The following is a 23,474-nucleotide window of genomic DNA, read 5'->3' as shown; positions in this document are numbered from 1 at the left end:
ATTTCTTAGACTTGGATTTCTCGAACTCCAAATTGAACTCCTGCAGGATAACAATCCATTTGGAGTACTTTCCCCCTAGCAATTGTTTAGTTAGAATATAAATCATAGGGTTGCAATCCGAAATCACTGTAGTTTTACGGAGAAGAATGTAGTGACGAAAACGCTGGACAGCTTGAACGGCTGCCAGTGCCAACTTTTCCACATGTGAGTATTTTAACTCGGCTGGATTTAAGGTCCGACTAAGATAATATATCACATGTTCCGTTCTGAATTCATCTTCCTGAACTAAGACCATTCCAATGGTGGAGTGGGAGGCGGCGAGATACAAAAAGTAATCCTGGTTGTAGTTGGGAGGATGCAGCAACGGTGCATGGGTCAACGCGTGCTTAAGTGCATCAAAAGATTTCTGAGCTATCTCATCCCAAGAGAATTGAGCATTTTGTTTTAACAACCGGGTGAAACCTTTTGTAACCTCGGCGTAGTTAGGAATGAATCGACGTAAAAAGTTTGCTTTCCCTTGCAAACTTTGGAGTTGGCGCAGACTCGAAGGAGGAGGCAGCTTGATGATAGCTTCTACCTTCGAGGGATCGACGCGGATACCGGCTTTTGAAACGACAAATCCTAGCAATCGTCCCACTTCTATGCAGAAGACACATTTGTGTGGGTTCAACCAAATTCGATAATGCCGACACCTCATAAAAATAGCTCGTAGGTGGACAAGGTGATCAGCTCGATGTAAAGAATGAGCAGGCAAATAACATGTTGTGCCAATTCGACCGATGAATACCAATGATCCGTCGGATCATGATAACTAGAACTTTGTTGATAGACTCAACCAGACCGTTTGCTTGGGGATAATAAGGAGTAGAACTATCATGACGTAAACCAAGCTGGCCTGTAAACTCTGTCATCATAATGTTTCGAAAATGGCACCCATGGTCAGTGATTATCGCTTGTGGGACACCAAACCTAGCAATAATGTGATTGAATACGAAAATCGCTGTTGTCTTGCCGTCTGCCTCGAATGTAGGCATCGCCTCGGCCCACTTAGTAAAATAATCAACCGCAAGGATGATATATGCATGCCCCCCGGCCGAGTGAGGGTTACAAGTAATAAAGTCGATACCCCATTTGGCGAAAGGACCAACAGCAATTATAGGGTGGAGAGGAGCAGGTGGCACATGCATCTTTCGATCAAATACCTGACAGTTGTGGCATTTTCGGACCGCAATAATACAATCTTTAAATAAGGACGGCCAGAAATAGCCAACGCGCAGTATCTTTTGGACAGTGGCATACCCAGACATATGACCGCCACACGCTCCAGAGTGACATTCATTCAAAACCCTTTCAGCTTCCTCATGAGTTAAGCAACGTCGAAAAATCAAGTCCGCCCCACGACGATAAAGAGTATCTCCAATGATTTTGTATTGTTGGGACTGGAATCGAATTTTCTGACGTTCTGACTTTGAGATTTCGGGCCGAAAGGATTGGGTCTGGAGATAGACGATTATATCCCCATACCACGGATCTAAAGTGCTGATAAGAAACAAATATTCGTCCGCAATGGGCTCCTCTGCCACTGTTTCTGTGTCAGCACACGGGAAATCACACATTAACTCGGCAAAGACTAAGGATTTCTTAGACTTGGATTTCTCGAACTCCAAATCGAACTCCTGCAGGATAACAATCCATTTGGAGTACTTTCCCCCTAGCAATTGTTTAGTTAGAATATAAATCATAGGGTTGCAATCCGAAATCACTGTAGTTTTACGGAGAAGAATGTAGTGACGAAAACGCTGGACAGCTTGAACGGCTGCCAGTGCCAACTTTTCCACATGTGAGTATTCTAACTCGGTTGGATATAAGGTCTGACTAAGATAATATATCACATGTTCCATTCCGAATTCATCTTCCTGAACTAAGACCATTCCAATGGTGGAGTGGGAGGCGGAGAGATACAAAAAGTAATCCTGGTTGTAGTTGGGAGGATGCAGCAACAGTGCATGGGTCAACGCGTGCTTAAGTGCATCAAAAGATTTCTGAGCTATCTCATCCCAAGAGAATTGAGCATTTTGTTTTAACAACCGGGTGAAACCTTTTGTAACCTCGGCGTAGTTAGGAATGAATCGACGTAAAAATTTTGCTTTCCCTTACAAACTTTGGAGTTGGCGCAGACTCGAAGGAGGAGGCAGCTTGATGATAGCTTCTACCTTCGAGGGATCGACGCGGATACCGGCTTTTGAAATGACAAATCCTAGCAATCGTCCCACTTCTATGCAGAAGACACATTTGTGTGGGTTCAACCGAATTCGATAATGCCGACACCTCATAAAAATAGCTCGTAGGTGGACAAGGTGATCAGCTCGATGGAAAGAATGAGCAGGCAAATCATCGAGATACGGTTGCACAATGTGTTTGATGTCGTGAAACACATAAGACATTGCCCGTTGGAAAGTGGCTCCGGCATTCTTAAGTCAAAAAGGTAATTTGCAATAAGCAAATGTCCCCCAAGGACAAATGAAAGCCATTTTTGGTTGATCGGCAGGTAGAATATTGATTTGGTTGTAACCGGAAAAAACCGTCCATAAAGGAAAATATTTCACTGCCGGCACAATCATCAATTATTTGATCGATATAGGGCGTGGGATAGTTGTCTTTTGGACAAGCACGATTTATATCCCTATAGTCGACGCATATTCTTATTGTTCCTTGTTTTTTGTTAACCAGAACAATATTCGATACCCAATCCGTTAACGGGATCGGATAAATGAAACCTGCTTTCAACAGCTTCTCGACTTCTGCTTTAATCGCAGCTGCTTTCCTAGGGTGTATCTGACGCAGACGTTGCCGAATGGGTTTAGCGTCCGGGTAGGTCTTGATTTCATGAACAACAATGGAGGGATCAATTCCTGGCATTTCCTCATAGGACCAGGCAAACACGTCGCGGAATTCTTGAAATAGGGCCTTGTATTTTTGAATTTCATCATCTGTACACGAGGCACCTATATGAATGTTCTCAATAATTCCGGTTTTGACTGAAATGTCAATGGCAATAGTTTGAGAAATGTTTCCCAAATTCAACTCTGAATCAGGATGTTTCATGGGATTCTGAGCGTCCTTGACATATTCAGCTGTAAAGATTGATGAAAAATCATTTTCAAAGTCATCATCCTCAGGTAAAAACGAAGATCTGTGATGGAGATCTTCCCATGGTAGATCGTCTACACTTAGGATTTCGCGAAGTTGTTCGTCAGATGACACAACTTCAGGAAACGCTATCCATTCTGAGGTTGATGTGAAAAGTGATTCCTCACCGACCACATTCATTTGATCAATATGGGTTGAACGCAAGTCGGTAAAAGACTGCACGGCTTCATAAGCAATTTCATATGGACTCAAAGGCATAGCATCACCGAATGAGTCTATCTCAGATTCAGATGGGACAATCCAAGGATCATCGTAAATAATGGTGTCTGAAGTAATCATATGAATGAAAGCAAATGAAGGGTCTGCGTTGAGTGGAGGGAAAGGAAAAGTTCCCAGTAAACCGGAATCTTTAACTAATCCTACACCAACATCCTTGTAAGGGATAGTCATTTTACCGACATGCTAGATACTCTCTGAAGAGGCTGGGTCGGATGAAAAGTAAGCCAGCTGGTCTATGGTCACGATCTTGCCATTGTGTGGAAACTTTATAACTCTGAAGACCGATGACACGACCGCTGTCATAGCATAAGACCAACTGCGACCCAAAAGAAGGTTGTAGTCTAGAGGGGCATCAACCACCTCCACATCCAGACTAACGGTTTTTCCTTCAACCCCTATAGGTAAATCCAGTAGAATGCCAAACGGATGGAACCCACGGCCATCAAAGGCCTTAAGAATCGTCGGGGATTGGTTCAATGAAGGAGAACCAAGCGATCTCCAACATTGAATCGACATAATACACGTAGAAGCTCCTTCATCAATTACAGTCCGATGAATAGGCCTGTTCTTGACTATCACTGGGATCTGGAAAGCCATTTGATGAGGGAGACGTGATGGACTATTTTCTAGATCAAAGATTATCAGGTTCGGGTCCTGAATATCAACAGCTCCTATAGCCGACAAAAGTAACTTTCGTTGTGCTGGACACGATTGCAGCACTTCCAAAGCCGACATTGCTGAGGGTGAAACAGCTAAGTCCTCAACAATGTTATAATTTTGAGCTGCTCTCGCATGTGGATTAAAAGCAGACTTTCGAAGTATACCCTTGGCGGGCGGTTTGATTACTAAGTCCGGGTTAGGTTTCTCGATCTGTAGTGGATCGGAACCGGGAGCTGAGGTTGATGGATTAGAATGAGAAGATTCTGCTTCTTTGCCATCAACAGGACTCTTACTACCATAATCTTGCGATCGAGTCGCAATCCGTACATGAGACATCATCAATATGGGTTCTTCACTGGCACTCGAGGAAGAACCTATCATCTTACTCTCCTGCTTTGGAAATGGATTTGTCAAAACAACAGGAGTTGGGGAACCTTTAATGATTTTCACAACCTCCGCCCGATGAGGGCAATCTCTTGTGAAATGATCTTCTTCACAAATTAAACAAGGATAACGAGGTTTGCGCTTCTCGTCGTTAGATTCCGACTTCTCTTTTTTCTCCTTTGGAGCCTTGTCTGCTTTTTCTTTCTTCTTACCTTTCTTCTTACCACCGTTTTTTGATTTAGTCGTAGATGAATCTACAACGTGAACGTCAGCGGTAATTTCAAGAGAAGATTCTCCTGTCGGGGAGTCTGGTAAGGTTATTATTGGAGAAGAATTCTTTGAGGATTTCTTCTTACTTTTAGTATTCACCGTACCAATCATGCCATCAGCAGCATGAGACCCCGAAGGAGCAGCAGCGATTTGATTCGACTTAGGAAGATCTGGGATCTTCTCGTGCAACGTACCTGACTGAGTGTAAACTAAGTCAAGGTACTAGGCTTGAGCAATGACTTGCTCCTCAGTAACTACTCCGGCCTTAGCTACATCTTCAGTAATCTTCGGTAATAATGATTTAACAAACCATTCAGCTAAGATCTGGTCCGTGATAAAAACTTTCACTAAACATCTTCGACGTCGCCATTCATGAATATGATCGGAGATATAAGTGGACGTCGATTGTTTTAATGAAGTTAATAACTCAGTACCATTATCGTATCTGACTGGCAACTGAAAATGAGTTAGGAAGGAGGTAGCTAACTGGCTGAAATTATAAAAAGAGGACCGTGGTAACTCAATGTACCACTTGGCCGCGAGACCAATGAGCGTACGCTGGAAAAGACGTAAACGGATCGAATCATCCGAGATAGAATTTGAAGCACACCAAAGGTGGTAAGTCATCACATGATTTGACGGATCCTCTCCTGACTTACCTTCGAACTTGGGTATGTCACTGGGCAACTTATTTGGCATTGGCGGCCAGAACGGAAGATAGTTGATTGGATCGTTCGTTAGGCGCGTCAAGTCGGGTAAATCCAAAGTTGCGATAAACGGTAATTGCCGGTTAGGATCTCTAAAACTCTGGGTCACAATACCAGTTCCAGGAGGAGGATATCCGGGATAACTAGGAATAGGAATTGCATTCGGGATATTATATCCTCCTGGAAAACCAGGATTAACCGGACCATACTGGGGTTGTTGAGGTTGTTGATAAGTGTACCCAGGATACGGTTGATACTGGTAAACCGGTTGTTGGACAGCAGGACCGAATTGGTACTGTCCCTGATACTGTTGATACGTAAATTGAGGTTGACTTGTTACAACAGTACTTAAACCAGGCTGCCCTACAGGCATCTGAACCGTGGTTTGAATCGTGGATCCGGACAACGGTAAAGATGTCTGAGGGGTGGTTGCAGAGACAGTAGAAACCGGAGCTGTCGATACTCCAGAAGTAAGTGCGGTAGACTGAACGGATGTTGCAGTAGTTGCAGCAGTCGTTTGAGATGGAGTACTAGGTGCAATTGGTGACTGAGTAACTACCGAAGTTACAGAAGTTTGAATAGCTGACTGGACAGGTTGCGGTTGCTGGGGTGAACCAGAAACTAAGGGTTGTCCAGTTTGAGGTAACAACTGTATACTTGGTTGCAACACCTGTTGACCTTGTGATGGATCCCACACTATCATTCCGGGGTATTGACCCGTAACAGGTTGAGGATACTGAGTTCCGTAACCAGGTTGAGGGTAGGATTGATAATTGACAGGTACATTTCCTATACTTTGAACATAAGCTTGACCTTGAGGTGGTAGATAACCTTGAGTCGAGTACTGACCTTGGGGTTGATACCCTTGAGGCACGTACTGATACTGGGGTTGACCTTGACTCGAGTACTGACCTTGGGGTTGATACCCTTGAGGCAAGTACTGATACTGGGGTTGACCTTGGGGTACATATTGAGGCTGGGGTTGACCTTGAGGAATGTATTGTACCACAGGTATATACTGTCCTTGAGGTTGCCCCCAAGACGCAATTTGTGTACCTTGAGGTTGCCCCCCAGGCGTTACTTGAGGTTGCCCCCCAGGCGGTAACTGCGCACCTTGAGGTTGAGAACTAGGAGTTGAACCTGACATCATATAGATGTCTCCTACACCCAACGGCTTATTACCATTGTTTCCAGCTAATAACCCATGTTCAATGGGTTGAGGAGATGCTCCTGCAAAAGTACCAGCAAGTGACTGATACCCAGTAGGAACAGAAGGACCACCATACAAAAATGATTCAGGTGATTGAGTGAACATGGACGACTGACCAGACATATTTACAGGAGTATAAATACCTCCAGGTGGAAAAGGAGTACGAGGTGGAGAAAAACTTGTACCTGAGTTGTCTAAATAATTAGTTAACGAAAGATACCAAGTAGTACTTCTAGGTGGACTGTAAAAGATAGATTCACACTCTCTTAGATCAATATTAGGTTGATCTTCAAGAATAGGGCCACCTACTTCTTCTTCTGGAGCAAGTTCTTCAATAGCTATCAAACCAGAAGGAAGATTTTCGGTTATGACTCTTTCTACCCTAGGTGAATCAGGAACACTAGAAGTTGGAGTAACAGGTTCAGATATTTCAAGTTCTTCGCCTATATCACTAGCAGATGAAAAACTACCAGCAAGCTCGGAAACTGCAACAGCTTCAGGATTATAACCTGTTTCTAGACTTTGGTAATCTGGATGGACTACCAATGAAGACTCTCCTTCTTCAGGTGAACCTACTCTACTGCCACTAGGAGGAGTTACAAGGACTTTCAAACCTTCGTAATGACTCGGGACGTCTTGAGGAGGTTCACCCCGAATTCTATGGGATGTTCTCAACAATTCGGCCACGGAAACAATCTCAGGAGACTGGCCCTGAAGTCTACGGGACTGTCTCGGTAATTCCACCACAGTTAAAGACTTTTAACTACTGCACACGCAAACAAAGTAAAATATCAAAGCAAACTGCTTAAAGTCTCTAAAGAACCAAACAAATTTGAAGCACATGCCTAAAGAATCTAGGGCGTCAAACCAATCACAAACAGTAGCCTTCCGAACCGAAAACGCTAGTTGGAGATGAAACCCAACATCGCCAGATTCAGTACAGAAGTGGCGGGTGGAACAGTTACCCCGGCAACCTGCTTAATGAATAGACCGGCACAAGTTCCTCCACTTTAACCGTCTCGAGTGAAGTGAACCCCCGGAAAATCCAAGTGAGTCTAGCCGACGTCTGCTCCAGGTACAGTGGGATCTTCCCTCCACCGTCACCTCGGTAGAATCCTAAAGATAATGGTCACTAAGGTTACCAACAGCAACAAATACACCTGGGGGAACAGTCTACACTCCGACAGCACTCAAGGGCAGAGTATCAAGCTCAATCCCCTTGCCGGCTCCTTGACAATAATCCAAGGTTTACCGACAAGTGACCCCTGGCTCCTTGACAATGGTTAATCCGAGGTTTACTGTTTGTAATACGTGCATGTCTGGCGTCGTTCCCAACGAGGGAGGATTGATCCCCTCACTGGTTCGGACACGAGCTCGTGCTTCTCCTTTAAGAGGAGCTTTCCCAGAGTATAAATGAAACAGCTGGATTTAATCTATCACAAGATAAGCTACTTGTTTGGTTTTGTTGTCTTGGAGAGTTTATTACTCTCCTACTCCAAGACACTAGCCTGATCTATATTGGTGTTTCAGAGCCCTAGTAAATAAAAAGTTACTAAGTTTATTTTACTTTAAGCGTTAATTTTATGGCTTTCTTAAGACAAAAGGTAGTGGAGATGAAACTGGTGGTGTGTAGACTCGACTCTCAACCACTACAAAGATGCACCTAAGATGATTTACACTACTTTTCTTTTTCAATGAATCTCCTAGCTAAGAGAGTTGGAAGAATGCAAATTTTATAGAAAACAACTTTCTTGGCAAAGACAATCAAAGAAACAATTCTCTTTATCTTTTCCAAACATGCAACTCATGACCACTAATTATTCACGGAATTTCCTTTTCTTCAAAAGGCTACAAATGCTACCAAAGCAAACTTGTTTCCAAAAGAATTTTTATATTTTTCCTACATTAATCAAGCATGTAAAACTATTTATCAAAAATCAAACTTAACAAATCTAAGGCAATCAAATCAAAATCACTCAAAAGCAAATTAAAGGGAAATTTACCTAAAAGCAAAAATAATGAGGACAAAAGCCTACAAGGATAATTCTCGGATGTTTTACTCAGTCAAAATGCAACTAAGGATCAGTTCATGCAGAATCATAAACTAATCAAAAAACAAAATTGAAATCTTTTTGTTCTTTTTTGGAAAAATGAAATTCAAAGCTTTAATCAACAAACTTTTTCGAGATTCGCAAAGAGAAGACACAAAGGTAGGTTTCTCACAAGGGTGAATTCTATGACAGGCCCGACTCCTAAGAGGGTTGAACAAAACCAGGGAGATCCAAAGTTTGACAACCTCTAACGCCAAAGTCACTACAGGACCAGTTAAAAATCAAACCCTAAGGCAAAATCTCTATGAATTCCACCAAAACTCTCGACACTAACGGAACAAGTTCAGGTGAAGATCTCTGACAGTAAACCAATGGATCTGGGCAGTAAAAACAAATTAAAAACAAAATCTAAAGAGCAAAAAAGCAAAAATTGAAATTTTCTCAAAATTGACAGGGGTACGCAGGTCATCTGTTCACACAGGTGCGGGTACGCTCTGTGCGCAAAGCCGCAGTGCGTACAAGTACGCATTGTGCCTAACTCAGAGGCTGCGTACTGCTGGCAAAGCTAAGAAAAATAAAAAACTAATTTGACCCTAAGCTAACCCACCCAAATACACAGTCAGACAGCCAAAAACCAGAAAACAAGCGATTTTTCTCAGATCAAAATATGAAATCAAAAAGAACTCAAACACATCCATGGTTTCCCCAGCGGAGTCGCCATTTTGTCATGCGGAAAGAGTCGACGGTGCGGACACAACCGACCTCCCTAGAAGCCTAAGACTTTCTAGTGACAAACAAGACAAATAAGAGCAATCCTTCTCTAAATATGCATTACAATATGAGAAATCAAGTGTTTAGATCCTACCTGTAACCCAACGCTGTTGTAGCAGTCCAGCTTCGTTGATCCGGATGAGCTCCTCCTTCTCTTCGAAACCTGCATTCACTAACAATCAAACGATTAAATAGCACCTGAATATCACATAAAATAAAACATATTTAACATATAGACCAAGGAGTATATGAAACAACTCATAAATAACAAATTGTTGAGAAGAATGGACTAATTTGTATTAAAAGGTAACAAAAGAAACCATTACAACCTGAGCCTTGGTGTTGTGCAAGTTCCTCCCAGGGTCCACAAGAGTTCTCCTTTACTCTGATCAGCTCACCCACTTCCAAATAGAACAAGCAAAGATGGTAATCTCTCCTCACAAGCTTCTACAAAGAAGTCCTAATTCCAGCAGCATCTACCCTTAGGAATGTTCAGCTTTCAACCTCCCTCCCTCTGGCCCAATGCCTGTATTTATAGTTCTCTAGAGGAAGTTAATTAGCTCCACCATGGATGGGATAAGCCCCTCTTTCAATGGGATAGCTCCCCTCTTCATGGGATAAGTTCCTCTTTCTTTGGGTACATGAACCATCTGGAGGCGCTTCATACACGTCAAACAAGCTTCTAGAATTCTCTAAAAATGACCACAAGTAACTTTTTAAAGATGAAACTCGCGCCTTTTGACCTTTACAAGGGTACGCACCCACCCCTTTACATACAGAGCGTACAAGTACGCAGGTATTGTGAACTTGGGTTGCGTACACGCAGGTAAGGCTAAGAGAAACTGCGTACCAGAGATAATTGACTTTAAATGACTTTTCTCTCTTTTTTGGAGTTTGACATGAAGAGCAGAGGCATAAGACTTGCCAAGGAGGATAGTATGACAGTGGATGGAGCCATACTAACTGCAAATAGTCATGGTGACATTTTTTAGTGTAACAGAGAGCAGAGCAAACGGTGGATGTGATGCAAGGAAAACTAAATAAAAATGAACCTACTACTAACCTAATCATCTAGAAGATCGGGGTTAAGTGTAATGATCTTTCCAATGAAGCCAATGTTGTTGTTCCTGACCTGTAAACACAAAGATAAGAGTAATTACAACCGATATACAATAATGTGCAACATAACAAATAGAAGCTTGGAAATCTTTCACAAAGCTTTGAAGTTTTTTCTTAAAGGAAGAAAGATGTGTCATATCACCTAAATTTACCCAAGCTGCCACCTTACCTTTTCGATGAAAATCATAATAAATCAAACCATTATGGCTCCTTGTGATTATACCTGCACTTGTAATGTCTTCCTTAGAAAACATCAAGAGAGATCGGAACCTTCTTTTAGAAAAAGGGATTCTTAAGTAAGATGCTTCTAATTGATGATATATTGGATCATGAAATTCAAAACATTCCCCTTGATGATCCTTAAATCCTTGAAAGAAATACTTTTCAATTAATGGTGTGGAATCATGATGAGAAGTTTGTGAGTGAAAATAAATCTAATCATATTCAAAAATCTTGTCAATATAGTGAGGACCTAACATAACCATTAGCGAAGCCAAATTTCCTTAACTGTTTCACAATTACTTGCATATTGAAATGATAAATCATAAGGATCAATCGATTCAAAACAAGCATCACGATATATACTAGTGGCAGAATGATACATTGAATAATAGTGTCATGATCAGATATGTCAATTAAGGTGGAAGATTCTCGGTTAATGGAGGATGAAGATAAATCAGTTTGAATTTGATTTAGCAAATAGCATCAACATTTATTGACACTGAAGAGGATATTTGGTGCCATAAATAAAATAAGCAGTTACATCATAATATCTACAATAAGGATTAGGATTTTATTACTTTCAAAAGGATATGATATGTATGAATCTTGTCCAAAGATAATTTCCAGAATGGTCAACTTCACAGCTTCTCTCATCCATGAAAGGTGGACATTCCAAACCTAAGTTTCATATAAGAGCTTTGCATGAAGATAAATCAACTTAATTAAGACCTTGATCCGATCGGGCACAAATCTTGAAATTTAAAAAAACTATGTCCAAAATACCAAGCATCTTTCAAGAAGGAATTTACATTCATTGAAACCATTCAAAGAAAAGAATTTGCGAAAATATCCAAATCTGATTTGGTTTGGGGGCCTTACAAGAGTTGTGAGAACCTGACATAACCATCAATGAAAGGTTATGTGCCTCAACTTCCTGGTGAGTCCCGAGACTTTCATGAATTATAGAATTGAATTGTGAGTATTGCATCATATTATGCATGATGTGTCAAGAGCTACCATCAATAATTTCAACTAAATTACTACTATCCAAGCTGTAGCCAACTACATCACTTATTTGTTCAGAATTTACACCTTCAACAAACAAATTACCCAGGCCATAAGGTTCTTCTGACTGCACATCTAAGGATGAATAAATTGAATGACTTTCATGAGTATCCTAAATAGAAGAATTTTCTTCATACAAAATTGGAAATGACAAGGAACGTGTTAACGATGTGGGATACATCCAACATACAGGGGATCTCCCCAATATAAGGTCCCAATTAGACCTCACATCATTTGGTGTAGGAGTCCCATCTGAAAAACAGCTTAGTTGTCATTTACTTAAAGATATGCCTTGGATTTAACTGTTAGCATGAGAGAGAAGCACAAATACTGTTTTGAATGAGCAAGTGAGTATGACTTGTGAATGTTCAATTGCAGATGTATCAAGTTTCTCTTACTCCAAGGGGGGGAAAAGTGAACCTTTAAGAGAGAAGTAATAGTACTACCCCAATTGAGACACACATGAATGCAAAAGGCTTGTCTAGCGTCAAGTGAAATAGTTCACATAGATGTGACAATCGTTATAACCATTACAATACATTTCCAATAATTTAACCATCGAAGTCAGTGAAATAGTTCAATTACTCCGGTACATGTGAAAGAAAACATGAATCATAAACATTCAAAGAGTATTCTTAGAAACATCTACAATCCATGTGTGAAAATGCATTGGCCTGGAAGGCTTCGATATTAAACAAAAGTTCCAAGATATATAAATACAATGAACATCACTCACTCCAATAGTGTTAGAGCCACTACTTGCTCCCCAAAAGTACTAATTCTATCTCTCTAATGCCTTGTGGGAGAAAGCAAGGTTAAAATTCCTTTACATGAGTAATGAGGATCCTTTTATAACTTCAGGCGTGACCTTTCACATCCTATGACTCTTGAATTTCCAACTCCTAATGACCTTTGGACTTCCAAATGAATTTTGGAATTACATATGTGTTGGACAGTGGATCCCCCACGTAACGGTTTTGGGGTTGAAGGCAAACGTTTTTGGGTTATGGTATTGTAAAGGCTCCACAAAGTGCACGGAGCGCGAGAGTCTAGGGTAGTCCGCCCTAAAATATTGTAATTTAATATAGAATATGTCGACCTACCCATGGTCCGTGGACCATGGGAATGTATAAATAGACCGAGGCTCTAAATGTAGAAGGCAGTCTTTGAATGAGTCTAAGTGTTATGGGTCTATGAACGCGAAAGTGATTCTAAGTCTGTAAGTCTAAGTCATGGTTGGTAGAATAGCTAGAGGTTCCATAGTTGTGTGCGCGGAAGCCTAGTAGAGTCCGCAGCTGTTTGTGCGGACCCCTGCAACTGTGTGCACAGGGCGTGGATGGAATGTACTGGAAAACCATTAATAAAAGATAAGTGTTCTGAAATATTGTGCCTCTGAAAGTAGATCTGTATGATTGTTTTTCTGTTATAATTTTATGTATCATTTTATGATTTAAGTTTGTGCGCACTGGATATAAATACTGAATGAACAATTAAGATTACTGAAGTAAATTGGATCTATAATAATATCATATTAAGGGTAAGGGATCTAAACGAAAGCATCGTCGCGCTTAGCACTAGGGCTAGTACGTGAAGGGCAGAACAGTACGGGAGTGGTTCGCGACCTTTTCAGACCTCATCAAAGACATCCCTAGGGTGTGGAAACCTAGTTCCAGCACCCTCCCATACTACCTCAGGTGAGACCTCAGTCCACGTTCTGTTGGATGTTGCCAAAAGGGCCGGTAGTGCGAGATTTGTTTGCCTAAAACTTCTTTCGAACCTAGGTTAGGCCCCTATAAGCCAAAAAATGGTTTCGTTGTCGGGACCAGGATCTACCTAAAGGAATCTCTGATGTCAGGACACTGGAACCCTACAAAGGAGGAAATTGAAGAGTGGTTAGATCAGAAGCTTCACAAGTTCGTAGTTCAAGAAAACAAAAATCCGCAATTATCCGAGAAGAGGTGGCTGGATCGCTACATATATACAGAAATCCACGAGATCTTCTTCGCATCCTTCTCTTCAAAGTTGTACGATTGGATCGTGAGGCTAGCTGACAGCCAGGGAAGGTACAAGCTCAATCAACCCTAGTGTGGACTCCAGAGCTAGTGCACAGACTAGAGGCATCAGAATATAAGATCGCGTGGGCCGTGGACCACTGGCTAGACCGAATAATAAGAGGATTTATTATTGAGTTTGAAATCAACACCACCGTGAGCTATAGTGAAGCAAAGAGGTGTTTTCTCAAGGGACCGCAAGGTAAGTATATCAAATCCCTGAATACCTGGATTAAGATGTTGTTATATGAAAAACGCGTTATGCAAATACATTGATGAGTGGAGTGACGCGAAGCGGAAAGATATACAAAGGGATTGAAGGGATAGGAAAGAGTCCTTTAATTTCACCATCGCAAGAAAGTGAGGAAGAACGCGCTCGGGTTTCTCCGAGAAGTGCGGTCAGTTTGATAAGGCAGCGCATCCCGCAATTGTCACCTCCACTTATGCCATCACCGACTTCACCTTTGTCACCTCCATATTCAACCACCCCACCTCCACGCAACCCACCGTTCAACATGGCAAATGCAATCAAGCAATCCATATTCAAAGGAGTAGGGAGTGAGGACCTAGATCAATTTTGGTTCGTGGTAAAGGTAGTGTGGGAAGCACACGGGGTGATGGATGACAAAATCAAGAAGGCTACATTGGTGAGCGCACTGTAGGACCACGCGTTGACGTGGTATATCAAGCATTCAAATGATCATCCAAATGCCAGAATAGTGGAGATCCAGACTGCACTGAATAGAGAATTTAGCAGGCTGAAATCTGAGACATAGTCAATTATTGGGTTCAAAGAAATTGCAATGCTTCAAGGCGAGACCCCTTGGGACCTAGATCAGCAACTGAAGAGTACAATCCACGAGGCTAATATGACACTGACGGATGCGCAACACCGAGCGTGGTTTGTGGCATCTTTGACACCTCACCTACGGACGACGCTATCACAACAAAAGCTGACAATCCAAGCAAAAGCATTGGAAATGGCGATAATATTGCATGAAACACCGATACAGGATCCGAGGATGGGAGTCCAACAAATCCATGTGCAACTACAAAACCTATGCTTAGAAATGCAGAGTTTAAAGCAGGATAGGGAACCTCGGACAGAGGCATGCGAAGAGGTGTGGTGCATAAAATGTAAAGGCCAGGGACATGACAAGGATCATTTTCCTATATTCATGAATTATTTGGCAAGGGGGGCCAATGCCATTGAGACCAGAGGCTCAGGCAGGGCCAAGTACGGCACCTGCGCTCTGGTGTGCGATCTATCAAGTAGGAGGAAAGCACGCAATGGACAACTATCACTTATTACAGAAATATACTCAAACTCCTCAACAACTATTTTGTAATTTCTGTAGATCAGTAGGACATGATGAACAAAATTGTCGGAGTTATGAATTACTGATGGATTGAACATCAGCCTACAGGATGTAGACAGAGATGCAGGGCCAGAATCCAGCCGCAGCTATAATGCACGGTGGATTCCAAGGATGCAGACGAGGACAAGAAGGAACGGGACTCGGACAAGGATGCAGACAGATAACCTGCTATAATTGTGGTGAACCTGGCCATTACGTGTGCGATTGTATGAATCTGACCAGAATGTGTTGCCCATTTTGTTACCAGTTTGACCATGAAGGAGTGGATTGTCCCACATCAATCGCACAGATGCGTGAAAAAGGGGTACTTCAGCCTACTCTGACATAGAACATCCAAATAATGAGGTCTAAACCTTGTGAAGAAGACCCCAACGTAAACAGGATGCTCAGAAGTGGTGCAACCACAGGAGTAGATAAGGGATACGTGGGTTCGAAAGACTCCTATAAAGGAACATGAGTATGCCAAGGAACACAAAAGGGAGATGAGTATGGAAGCTAAGGAGAACTTTGCGGGAGCTTCTACTTCAGCTAGTAAGGATCAACTAGAGCCAGGTCTGGACGCCTCTATGTTTACTACCTTTTTAGAGACATGCATGAAGTTGTTGCACGACAACAAGGTAGTCAAAGAACTACAAGAGCTGATCACTAGGAGCGCAGGGTCGGGTGAACCACGCGTGGTCCGGAAAGTGGGGAAGCATGCACTGCGCACTGGGAGGGAGATGAGGCTGACAACATAGATTGGTGAATATGAAATGGATCAGGTCATCCTAGACTTAGGTTCGAATGCGAATGTGTTACCAAAACAGATGTGGGAATGTATGGGCACGCCTGCGTTACAGTGGTCCCCTGTTCAATTACAGATGGCGAACCAACAAAAGATCTTACCCATGGGGAGGTTGCAAGGGGTAACGGTGGATATTGAGGGCGCGAGCACGCAAACAGATTTTGAGGTAATAGAGATTGTTGATGACACCAACCCTTACCCCGTGTTGCTAGGAATAGATTGGGCCATTGATATGAATGGAGTCGTCAACTTGAAGAAATGAAAGATGATATTCGAGAAAAAGTCTCTAGGCATAATAGTTCCACTAGACCCAGCCGAAGGTGCGTGCTACACTGAACCTGTGCGACGATGACAGCGATGATGAATTGGACTGTATTTACCAGATAACGGCGCAAGACCAGGATCGGGTGAACCCAACAAAGGATGGGAGAATCTCATGGGCATGCGACAGTTCCTGTACTTCAGATTCAGATGAAGAAATAGAGCGTTGGCAAAACCAGTTGCACAAAGTAACAACGTTTAGTTGCAACATGATGATTAGATCACTGCGACGTGAGATGACTGAAGCAAGGGAATTGCCAACAGACAAGGGCGCAACAGACATGGAAGAATCCTTAGACCAGTATGAAAACATGACACCGGAACAACAGCAGTATGATGCGCAAAAAGGGGCGCTACAAGCGACCACTACATAGTGGTGGAGTACAAATTTGAAGACTAGGTGGAAGTGGCACAAATGTAGGAGGCAGATACGTGTATGGGTTGGATGTCCCCTGTGTCGAATACAATTTGGATGAAACAGTTTGCGCATCCTGCGCTAGGGGAAGAAGACATGTGCTATGTAACCACCACCCCACTTAAGGAATAGAAATCAAAACCTGACGTGGCGGTAGGAAGAGCAATACATTCCACCAGCAGTCTGTAGAGGGACATTCGGAAAAACATGCAGAATCCTGGACAACATTCATCGAATAAAACAAATCAATTGGGACCGGCACATACCAATGGTCCCATGGGCCTCTGGGACCATAATAAAAACGATGAGTGCGAAGTTAACCCCATATTTGACAAAAAGAGGTGAACCTAAAATGGCGGAGAGGAATTCCCAGACCACCACTACTGCAAGTTCGGACCGAACGCAAGGACTTGGGAGAACAAATTAGGCAGTTACAGGAAGTCGTTCGGTGGGGAAACTTGAAAATTCATGAACTTGATGAAAAGGGGGCACAGCTGTGGATGAAAAGCCTAATATTGGACGAAGAACTCCGCAAACTAGGAACCAAAGTCGCACAAGTGGGCTGTAAGAAACTGTGCAGGATGGGACCTGTCCTAATCAACCCCACTACTGCATTGGAAAAAGTGGCGAACCTGCTATTTTGGTTGTGACTGCACCTTACAGCACAGGAGAGTGTACCATGTGAAGAAGAACGCGATGCACTATTAGATATTAGGATATATGAAGGATGTCCACAGCATGGGCTAGTAGGACTGCCGAGCCTCGCACCTGGGGTGCGACCACCTGACTATCCATAGCCAGCACAGTCTTAGCGCTCTAGGCAGTTGAAAGAAGGTGTGGGACTAGAAACAAGTCTACAGGAGGGCTGTGTGGAAGGCAAGGTCCGCACAAGCACATTAGGTCACCAGGCTCGCAGTCGCGCATAGGAGGCTGCGTCGCTGCATGGAAAGGCTAGAAAGTGACCATTGCTGTCACTATTCATGATAAGACGTCACCTTTAAGACAAACAGGAGCGGGCGGCGGACGATTAAGACACGCATTAAAAGCAGGATGTGGGATGATCTGTCACTATGAAGACGTCAAGACTATAAAAAGGGAAGGAATTGCTGAATTTGAATCTCTGATACTCCTCCTTCGAATGACCCTTGCTATCCTACGAATACAGTTATTGAACAGCCAAAGTACCATGGACCCTGCATACTATCAGATGCTAAAAGAGAGTGTTATACTCGACAAATTGCCAAAAGATCTCCAAGCCTTTCTAAGATCCATACTGTCGACAGCAGAAGCACCAGCACCAAACCCAACCTCACTAGTAGGAGAGTCACCAGAAATTCCCAGATCGCCCCACATGCCAAGATCCACGAAAGACCCACAGGTGGCAGGACCAGTCCGTATGTCTCCGCAAAACTCGCGGTTTGGAAAACTATCAATGGAAGATAAGGGTAAGACAATTATTGTGGAGATAGATGAGGAGGAGGAGGAGGATTTTTAGACTTTCATCGAAGAAATTGAACCGGAAATTGAAATGGAGGAAGATATCTAGCAGGTACGGGTCGCCGCAAATCAGCCCAAATATGTTCCTCCGTGGAAAGGTAAAGTGAAAGTTCCTAAGGATTTGGATGCAGTGAGGAGCAACCTAAAACCCCTATCTTTCTGGTAGAAATTCTGTTTGAAGGATCGCCTCTAGGCCATGTGCCCACAATCAAATTTGAAGACTAGGACCTTGCATATGCCAAAACATTCCCACATTTGGAAACAAATTTTCTTATGGAGCAAAGACAAGAAGGCGAAGTTACAACACTACAACTTCGACAATGGCCGCGCGGAGTGGAGGCAACCGGGTTACTCCACCTTCTAGCAATTCCACACTATCACCGCGCCCCTATTACAATATTTTTGATCTAGCAGCTACTTTTTCTAGTGCACAATGGGTATTTGTGGTTGGACAGGCCAATTCCAATTACCGCAGAGTTGGTCCATAGAATTACCAAGCTTCCTTGTGTGTGGAGGGATCCCACGGAGATCACTAACAAAAGTGGTGATTCGGTGCTCACAGAAGCAATGAAGACGAAACATAAGTTAGAAAAAAAGCAGTGAGGTTACGGGATTACCAGTATCTAGAACAAGGGGGTGTGCGTCGCAACCCAACTGTTGGCTGGCAAAGTAATGAGGAATTGTTGAGCTAACGAGGTCCCAGCAATAGTCGACGCGTTGGACGATCAATGCGCTGAAGGGGTGCAGTTTAACTTGGCACAGTTTCTCTGTGAAGAATTCTTGACAAACTGTAGGGAGGCACAGGAGCAGGGGAAGGCCTTCCACTACATGTGGTTGCTTTTGTCTATTCTGCTAGTTACTGTGGATTTTCCAGTGGATACTTAGTTCCCCTCAGTAGAGTAAGATTTGTCAGAAGCCGCAAAATATGCGTCACTATGGGCGACTAGGGATGCTACACGTATTCGCGAAACTAAGATATTTTGGATTATGATGGAGGCCAGTATACGGATGTGGATCAACCAACGGCCATGCCTATCCCCTATGCTATACAATAGTGTGCACATTTATGTGTATTTTAAGGCAGACATGCACAACATTCATATCAAGGCGCGAAGAGACTCATAGCAGCAATGGACCACACTCCCGTTCATCGCCATTGATGATGCGGTGGTTGCTGTACTTGACTCGTGGCCACCCGAATGGTGCGCCGTGGACCTGACCATGAGGGATGAGCAAGGGATTCAGCGCCAAAAGGAGGCCACCAAAAATCTCGCGTAACAACGACGAAACGAACAGCTCGCTGACGAGGTAAAGGCCACCCGTGCAGCCGCGAAAATTACCGCTAAGCAGACCAGGGTAGCCGAAACACAGTAGGATACTGGTGCAACACAGAAAGAAACACGACCGGACCAGGCAAGTGAGCAAACAATAGTAGATACGTGCATGTCTTCGGTCCAGCTGAAACAACCACATAGTACGGAATGGATCGGACCTCGAAAAAAGATCAAAGCTTCCAAATTCGAGGGGGAGCCTATTTCCCTAACCGAAGGAGACCTGAATGACATTGGTGACACCATTTTCGATGTTACCCAAGAATCCATACAAGAAGCAATGACAGAGCAGCAGATTGTGTTGAGGGAGCTCAAGGCGCAGCTCTAGGAGCTTCAGGTGCACGGAGCAGTAGCTGGCTATGGGGCTACAGGCACCCCAGCAGCCGAGCAGTCATTGAGAATGCAACTAGACCTCAACCTACAGCTTGCAGAATTGCAGTTGAAGGTGCAACCCGTACACCACTGGAAGTCAGAGAGCAACGCACCTACGCCATTCAATCAGGGTTGGAAGCAATGCCGCATGCTATCCAGACTTGCACGGGGTTGCTTGACCAGTCTCTGGAAATGCTTACTTCATTGCAGGAAGACCCAATGATACAGCAGTTGGAAACAGAAGCCCAGGAGTTGCAGCAGGCCTACGACAATGTCCTGGGGACCGCGCAAATGGTTGCCCTCACTTAGCGACTCGCCAAGATGAGGGAGGCCCAAGCACTCAAAGAACAGGTAGACATTGCGCGACAAAAAGAGGCAGTGCTTAAGGCGCGCATCCAACCTTGGCTCGAGGAGGCATTCATGGTCACTGCCAGGATTGAAGGGAAGTTGGCACGCATGCAGGGTATGTATGCACTAAGGCAGCTCGCTACCCCTAAAAATGTCGTATCAGAAGATTGCACACAATTAGTACAGTAGACAGCAAATGAATGTGCTGTGGACCTACGGGAAGTGTAGGAGTTGTTGGATGGACTCCGAGGGAAGATCTCCATACCAGCCGAGTGACTCGGGATGAGTCACGATGATTGTGTTGGGGGCCTGTTGGATAGTGGATCCCCCGCGTAATGGTTTTGGGGTTGAAGGCCCATGTTTTTGGGTTATGGTATTGTAAAGGCTCCGTGAAGTGTGCAAAGTGCGAGAGTTTAGGGTAGTCCGCCCTAAAATATTGTAATTTAATACAGAATATGTCGTCCCACGGACCATGGGAATGTATAAATAGAGCGAGGCTCTAAGTGTAGAAGGCAGTCTTTGAATGATTCTAGGTGTTATGGGTCTGTGAACGCGAAAGTGATTCTAAGTCTGTAAGTCCGAGTCATGGTTGGTAGAATATCTAGAGGTTCTACAGCTATGTGCGTGAAAGCCTGGTAGAGTCCACAGTTGTGTGTGCAGACCCCTGTAGCTGTGTGCGCAGGGCGTGGATGGAATGTACTGGAAAACCATTAATAAAAGATAAGTGTTCAGAAATATTGTGCCTCTGAAAGTAGATCTTTATGATTGTTCTTCTGCTATAATTTTATGCATCATTTTATGATTTAATTTTGTGCGCACTGGATATAAATACTAAATGAACAATTAAGATTACTGAAGTAAGCTAGATCTATAATAATATCATATTAAGGGTAAGGGATCTAAATGAAAGCACCGTCGCGCTTAGCACTAGGGCTACGCGAAGGGCAGAATAGTATGGGAGTGGTTCGCAACCTTTCTAGACCTCATCAAAGACATCCCTAGGGTGCGGAAACCTGGTTCCAGCACCCTCCCATACTACCTCAGATGGTACCTCAGTCCGTGCTCCACGAGCTGTTGCTAAAAGGGCCGGTAGTGTAGGATTTGTTTGGCTAAAACTTCTTCCGAACCTGGGTCAAGCCCCTATAAGCCAACAATATGGCTTTTGGTATTACATGTCTTTTGGACTTCCATGACTCTTTGACTTCCACTTATTTATCTTTACAATGATTACATCAATACATCATGACTTCCACATCATCATATGTTGAAGACATGACATGTCACTATCTTTGGTGACTAGGATTAATAATGACTGATGGCATGGACTTTCTTTAGTGGTGACATGGATGCCACTTGTGTCTTTGTTCTTCACGTAGCTTTTGATCTCTGATTTCATCACTCTCCAAAGTTTCTTTGATCTAATGGATTCTTTAGGGTTCTTTGATCAACAAGCTTTCAATGTGTTCTTTTTTCTTCAATGCTTCCTTTGTTTGTTGCCTTTTCTTGATCTTCCTCATTGCATGCTTACCATCCTTTTCCTGAGATACATGTGGTCGCAATCACTCATGACAATCAACCATTAGCCTAAAAATCTCCTAGTCTAACATGTATTATGCAAATTTTAAGTTCATGCCTTATAAATATGCCTAAAATGGATAAGGGGAGCTTTTGGGTGCATAAGCACACTTCGAAAGGTTGAAGGGCTAAAGAGGGAAGGCTTCAGGGCTTCAACATGCACTCGTGCAATCAAGAAAAAAAGGGAATCAAGGCAGGGTGCATGGCACAAGTCTGAAGGATGAAGGGGAAATCTTCGAGCTTCCCAATTTCATTTTATGCTCAAGGGAGAGGAGGGTGCAGAGCACACTCCTAAAGGTTGAAGGAGGATTCTTTGGGCCTTCGGGGTGCGCTCATGTGCTCAAGAGGCCCAGGAGGGCACATGGCACAAGTCTAAAGGCTGAAGAGTGAAGCTTCATGCCTTCGAAGTGTGGTCATGTGCTCAAAGGGTCAGGAGGGTGCATGGTGCACTGTGGAAGGTTGAAGGGTTGGGCTTAAGGCCTTTAGGGTGCACTCATGCACTCAAGGAGGGTGCACTTCTTTGAGTCAAAGGAGTGTGCTCAAAGGAAGACTTGGTTTCTTGAAGGGTGCAGTTCAGGACAAGGAAGGGAAAAGGGCATAAGGAATGTGCTTTGTGCTCTTATAGGGTGCATGGCACACTTCCGAACAACGAAGGATTCCCAATCAAGGCTTCTAAGTGTGCTCATGAATTTTTTGCCTTAATGGGTTCGCTTTGAAACCAAAATTTGTTTAAGTCTAGAATATAGGACGATGGGTGAACATGATGAGTTTAGACATAAAACCATGTGCGACACATACCAACTCATTGATAAAAATTAGACAAGCTTGAACAATGATAAGTATACATCAAAACACCAATTTTCATGCATTCCCCAAGTACAACAGGTGAAGTGTGTGTGACTACAATCAAAAGTGTCATTTTACAATAACAAAGATGTTATGACCAATAAATGCACTAAAGATATTCTAATTAATGAAATGACACTTGAGAACACTTGAAACACATAGGATGACATGAAACAACACTTGACGATTAAGGTTACACTTGACACAATGATAAAGTAGGCTCCAAAATTTGAATGTAGTGAAATTTTTTTAGGGTATCGTAACAGCTCTAACACTTCGTGGCACACTAGGTGAGCTTCAACTTCTATGTCTAGGACAGATTTTGGTTAAAGGGTCAGACCTTTAGGAAATAGTGATTGACCTGATTTCCCCCTTTCGACCTAGTTATATACATAGCATCTCAATTTCTTCTACTTGGTTGAACACACAAAAGATACACCATATCACAATTGTTTCAATCTAGGAAAGGGTAATGTTCACAGTGAGTTTATGATCTTTAGAGTATAAGTTTTCATCTCTAGTGTTGCTCTACTACCATTAGGCCTAGACAGTACCCTAGCAGAGTCACGTCAGGATAATAAATGTTGTTTCACTACCATCGAGCCTGGTTAGTACCCTGAAGAAGTTGCTTGCTTCACGTCCCTATGCAGGAAGCCTTTGTCTTCTT

The sequence above is a fragment of the Pinus tabuliformis genome, chromosome 8 (genome assembly GCF_031772625.1).
Source record: "Pinus tabuliformis cultivar Carrire ecotype Pingquan chromosome 8, CPIR1, whole genome shotgun sequence".
NCBI classification, from domain to species: domain Eukaryota; kingdom Viridiplantae; phylum Streptophyta; class Pinopsida; order Pinales; family Pinaceae; genus Pinus; species Pinus tabuliformis.
The sequence above is the reverse complement of the archived record's forward strand: the minus strand, read 5'-3'. Positions refer to the sequence as shown.